Here is a 6,527-nt window from a genome sequence, read left to right as displayed (position 1 = left end):
ATCCTCGGGCAATCCTTCCTAAAGTGGTCGGCCGATCCACACTTATAGCAGGAGCGATCACGAAACCAACAGCTCCCGAATGCCATTTGCCACAATGTTGACACTCCGCCTCTCTCGGCGATCATTTCCACCATCGGCGATCAAGTGACTCGTGTGGTCACAGGGTCGATCGCGTCCTCGTCTAGAAAAGCCCAAAGCGCCTCTAGACCGGTTCACATCATCTCGAAATCTCTTGATTGCTGTTGAAGAGACTTTCTCGAGGACCTCTTCGAAATTCTCCAATTCCCACATCAGCTTTTTGTTTCTCCTTCCTAAGCTCTTCGACTTTACAAGCTCGCTCAACAAGTACTACGATCTCGTATTTCGAGAATGCCAACGAACATCCTTATATCATCATTCAGCCTATCCTCAAAGCGTTTACATAATAGCTTGGACGAAATGCATTCTCGTGTGTATCGGCTAAGCCTCACAAATTTTCGCTCATAGTCGGTAACCGACATAGAACCTTGCTTAAGATCAAGAAATTCCTTCGCTTTTGGTCGATGAATCTCGATCGATATACTTTTTTTTTTTTTCGAACTTGGTTTGAAAGAATTCCCAAGTCACTTGCTCTCTAGGTACCACGAAGTCGAGTACTCCACCAATAGTAGGTGGAATCACGTAGCAAGGAGATGGTACACTTTAAGCACTCATCGGTGTACAAGATAGCTTATCGAGCACCGGATAGTGTTGTCCAACCAAAATTCAGCTCGTTCGGCATCATCATCATCCGTAGCTTTAAATTCAGTGGCCCCATGTTTTGAATCCTATCGATTGGGGCTTACTTGACCTTATTTGGTCGATTCGGAGGTATTGTAGGTCTTGGGGTTGCATTTGTCGGGAATGGAGGTTGTGGGACAGCCGTGTTAGTTCGAATGTATTGATTAAACCATTCGCTCATCACACTATAAAAGGCTTGCCTAGCCTCATCATTCGGATTGCTGGCCATAGGTTGAGAGTCCGCGGTGCTGTCCCTTGTGCGGGAGCAGCGCCACACTCTCCACATCATCAGCTATTGCTCGGTTGGGATCGGATCCATTGCTATAAACAAACTCAAAGTCAAATTGTCGAAATCACCACACTATCGATTCATCATTTAATGGCATGTATAGCTAGACCCCAAACACCTCACGGTAGTCCTAGAATCGACTAAACCGTGGCTCGATACCAATAAAATTGTAACACCCGAACCCGAGACCATCGCCGTGTCGGACACGAGGGTTAGCAAGCCAAGTTCACTTGTTTTGCCCATCCATTGGACATTTCCAGTCAGGCTGGAAAAACTGCGTCACTGTCGTCTTAAAATCATATCTCGAGTTTCAAAACTCGGAAACTGGTTTCGTAAATTTTCCTGAATTTAGACTCATATATCCATCCATGGATTTATTTCTAGAATTTTGGTTGGGCCAATTGGTACAGTTTATTAGTTAAAGTCACCCATGTTACAGGGATCGACTGCTCTGACCTTCGCGCGGTATAACTTGAATATCTCTCTGTACAGGGCTTTAATGCTGGTGACGTTTGTTTCTAATGAAACTAGACTCAAAATGGAATCTTTACATATAAGGTATGTCTCCTAATTATTTCTGGATAATTTATAGTAAATTTTTAAAGTTGCGACAGGGAACCCAGAAACTGTTCTGGCCCTGTCTTACAATAGCTTTAATATCTCTTAACATGTAACTCCTATGACCATTTCGTTTCTTCCATATGAAAATAGACTCATCAATGTTCATTTACATAGCTGATTCACTATTTAATACCATTCCTACAAATTTTGGTGATTTTTCACATTCACGTTATTGCTGCTGGCAGCATCTGTTTTTAAGGTAGGTCTTACCTATTTTGTAGTCTCCATGAACCAACTAGTCTTGCCTTACATAGGTCCACATATGATCATTTTAACCATGCCAATGGCTGATCATGTGACCAACATTCCCATTTCCAATTCATAGTCACATCATGACACCATATATATATATACAAACCGCAAATAGTTTAAGTTGATACTTCACTATTACGAGCCATTTTCGCATGGCCGTACACATATACATCATAACATATTTAAACCAACAAGGGTAGTCCTATACATGCCATTTCAAGTTCAACCAAGAATTTATACCAAAATGGGGGCTTGATAGTGTGGATGACTTCGACTTCAACGATCCCGAATCCGATTGCTATCGAGCGAAATCTAGAAAACGAGAGCCAAAGTAGCGGAGTAAGCATTTTTATGCTTAGTAAGTCTCAAGGAATATAATCAACTCTAATTACAGCAATACATTCACATAGTTAAATGCATCATTTCATTAATGCACATTCACATAATCATACTTACTTCACCATCCCAACTCTTATGTTCATACACAAATAACGGCTTCATTAAGGCCGATAACTCGTTCCATCATAGGAGCGGATATTCACACGCTCTTACTCCTAGCGCATAAAGCACACACCGCACTTACCTTGTCATTGGGAAATTTCACAAGTGCATTAGCTGAAATTTTCCAGCAAGCTTATAATTTTCAAATCACATACCTTCGGAGTTTAACCGGATGTCGCTACTCGATCAATCGCCTTCGGGACATAGCCCGGTTATGGTAACCCGCACCAAGGCCTACGGGACTTAACCCGGATATCACGATTTGCACAAATGCCTTGGTCTTAGCCGGATAGAATGACTCGCATCGAATGCCTTGGTCTTAGCCCGGATGTAGCCACTAGCACAATTGCCTTCGGGTCTTAACCCGGTTATAATTTCCAGCATAATTGTCTTCGGGGCTTAGCCCGGATATCATTCAATTTCTCATGCACACATACATCAATAATCATTGGACATACATATTTATTTTCGTTACTAAGGCTCAAACACAATTATAATCACTAACATAATCGCCGGGACTTAGCCCGGTATCATTCAATACTCATACACACATAAATCAATAATCAATACATCCATATTTCATTCCACATAATTCAAGTAAGGTCACTTCTTGAGGACTTACCTCGGATGTTGTCGAACGGCTTTTACGGCTATTCGATTACTTTTTCCTTCCCCTTGTCCAATTGTGGCCCTCTTAGCTCTTAAGCTAATTCAAACAAATTCAATTTATCAAAACCTCATTGTGCTAGCTTATGGCCGAATATGACAAGGAATTTAAATGGTCATATGGCCACCCTTTAGCTTGAATACACAATGGTCATGCACATTTTATACTACATCAAGCAATTCAATACAATTTATTCGAGCATCAAGGAAAAGCTAAGGCCTTCAATAGGCTACCCAAGGCCGAATATACTTGTCCATGTTGAGGCCAATTATGCACTTAATACCACACAAAAATAGCATGCATTTTACTAGTTAATGCTTTGCATATTGTAGCTCAAAACTTACAATATAGCATCAAGCACTCATATGTGTGCTAGGTCAATGTGCTTACAATTTCACAATTATTCTTCAACATCTTCTTCTTTAAACAAACTTATTCATCACTTCCTTCATAACCAAAACATCATGTGCAAACATATATATACATATATGAGCATGGCAATTTCAAGGTGTCCATAGCCATCCAAAACACAAATTTTAACTAACATGCAAGAAGCATGAACCATGCTCATGAATGCATCATGGCGAATATGACAATCATGCTCCTTTTCAACTTCAATCATGATAAAACAAAAGAAAGCTCAAAATCTTACTCAAGAGTAGACAATCCATCATTGCATGCATCATCATCAAGCTTCACACTTAGCATGCAATGGCTTTATCACCATAACAACTTTGGCCAAATACCATTTCCATGGCTTAACAAAGATTTGAGCCATGGCTAACATGCACATCAAGTTAGCAACCAAAACATGCATGAAACTCCTAACACAACCTCATACATACCTTAATCTTGATGCAAACTTAGCCAAATCTCCTTCTAGATCTCTTCCAAACCAAGCATGAAGCAAAAATCCTCCTTCTTCCTTAGTTTTGGCTCAAAGAAAGGATGAACAAAATTTTTTCTTTCCTTCTCTACAACTCACGGCAATGGGGGGATTACCACACTCACACACATTTTTTTTTCATTTTTATCACCCATACACCTTTGTTTATTATTTCACCCTAATGCACCAACAAAACATGTTTCATGACATGTTTAGCCCATCCTCCTTGTCATGGCCGGCCACCACCTATAAAGGGGAATTTGACATGCAAGTCCATTATTTTGCATGCATGCTTTAATTAGTCATCACACATTTCCTATCATACTTTCAAAGTTCATTACTAAGTCCTTTCTTGTGGAATTCACCCTTATAACACTAAATCAATCATCATAAAATGTCATACATGAGCACACACATATTATAGGCATCAAAATAAATTTTTGATTATTTTTATGCCTCGGTTTTGTGGTCCCGAGACCACCTTCCGACTAGGGTCAATTTTGGGCTGTCACACCGACCACCCCTTTTCCTTTGCTAATTATTTTGTGTTTCTAGATCACTGAAAAAGCAAACCATAAGTAAGTCATTTTTTGTAATTTTTTTGGGGAAAATTTGAAATAAGAAATTGAGAATCAACAAAGCAATCCAACACGATGCTGTGCGTGGACGGAGGGCTAACAAGAATCTTCTTCAACAAGAAACCTTGCATCCCAATATTATTAGCCAAGGCAATAGGTTCATTGCTCCAGATGACCTCTAACTGAAGAGGTAAATGAAAATATAACAAATTAATCACTAACATGTATTAAATTTGTATAGTAGTAAGCACAATGTGACTGAAAATGTACCTATCGTGATACCACTAAATTGTTTTTGTTCAATGCATTTATATAGATAACCAATAGGAACTATGTATCAGAGTCATAATGAAAGGATTAAGTGTGGAGATCAGAAGGAGACCTGTTTATGAATGGAGCATTTTTTAGAACATCTACCACCCTCACCTCCCCATTTGAAATTCAAAAAGAAGGATTTAATTAAAGCTAAGCCTGCAACATTTGTTGGAAGACTCACTTTGAATATATATGATGGTATTATTACTAGTTTCAACACATAATAAGAATGATTGTATTATTGCGATCTTTAATCAAATAAAATTTAAAAATCAAACATTTTAAAATGCCATGTCATCTAAATTAAAGCAAAATACCATATACATGTAAAAATTATTGATAAAAATAACATAATAATCCTTATACTATATTTTAAATTGCATTTTAATCTTTCTATTAAAAAATTGAAAATTTTGATCTTTTCTACGTTATATGAACAAAAATAGTCTATTCATTAAAAATTTGCCTTGGAATGTTGAAAGGTTGTATTATTTAGAACTAAATATTTATATTATTGGCTGAATATTAACTGACCATATATTCCTCCCACACGTTGAGCATTGTATAAATTTAATCTTAATATTAGGTAATATATCGGTGTCGCTTTGGCCGAGTGGTTAAGGCGTGTGCCTGCTAAGTACATGCGGTTTTTCCCGCAAGAGTTCGAATCTCTCAGGCGACGTTAATATTTTTGTCAACCCCAGATGAGATGCCCGCCGCCGGCGACGTCAGGAGCGGGTGTTGGTGTTGATGGAGCCTTCTTCGACAGTTGCGTGCTTGGTCTCCTCTGTTTAGGTTTTCTTCCTATGGGCTTTCTCCGCCTTTCGCCTCTTCCTTTCTAGTGCTTCCTTAGCTTTAGCTATCTCCTCCGACTGGCGTTGCTCCTTTATTTTATCCGCTTCCTCTTCCTTCCTCAATTCCTCTGCCTTCCTGTCCGATTCCTCCTCCTCCCTTGTTCTCCCCGGCTTCTCTTCTTCCGCCTCTTCGATTTTATCCCCATTAGAAGCAGTTGCTGAAACACTTTCTGGAGGAGCAGATTTGATAAACTTCTTTTGCTCCACAACCTTTGCCGCAAGTACCTTTTCAGCTTTTTCCACCGCCACTTCGTCTTGTGTTCGACCTTCCAAAGTTAAGCCGGACATTGTATGATCCATGACCGCTCTTCCATTTACTGCTTGAGGAATTACAGGAGGCACTTCACCAGGACCAAGTGAACGGCCATCTAATGTCCTCAGTCTCCAAAGTGTGCTCCTATTGGAACCCACCCATTGTTTGAAAAGTCAAAAAGGGTGGGCACCGAAAGTAGAAAGTAATATTAGTTGGCAAGTTGGGTTAAAAGTTGGCATGGGATAATTGCAATTTTGGTCCCTAATTGTATAGGGACATTGCAAGTTGATCCTTGAACCTCAACTATAAATAGGCCTAACCATTTCTTACTTTCTTCATCCCACATTTGCCATTCTCTACTTAAGGCATTGTTCTCTCTCCCTATTTGTAAAAGTTTCACTTGTATTTTGGAGTGAAATATATTTGGTAGTGCCCGAGGACGTAGGCAAGATTTGCCGAACCTCGTTAAAATTCTAGTGTTCTTTACTATTTATTGTTCATATTTTGTGAATGTGATTGTAGTGATTTATTGTGCTATTAAATTACGATAGA

The 6,527-nt window shown here is 39.3% G+C and overlaps 1 non-coding gene across 1 annotated transcript; it reads left to right on the top strand.

Annotated features, from left to right (window-relative positions):
- Positions 1–5,467: 5,467 nt before the first annotated feature.
- Positions 5,468–5,550, top strand: TRNAS-GCU (transfer RNA serine (anticodon GCU)). Its single transcript has one exon. It is a non-coding gene; the product is annotated as a tRNA-Ser (tRNA).
- The last annotated feature ends 977 nt before the right edge of the window (positions 5,551–6,527 follow it).

This window comes from Gossypium arboreum, chromosome 5 (assembly GCF_025698485.1).
Source record: "Gossypium arboreum isolate Shixiya-1 chromosome 5, ASM2569848v2, whole genome shotgun sequence".
In the NCBI taxonomy this organism is placed as follows: domain Eukaryota; kingdom Viridiplantae; phylum Streptophyta; class Magnoliopsida; order Malvales; family Malvaceae; genus Gossypium; species Gossypium arboreum.
Note: the sequence above shows the minus strand (reverse complement) of the source record. Positions and strands in the feature narration are given on the sequence as shown.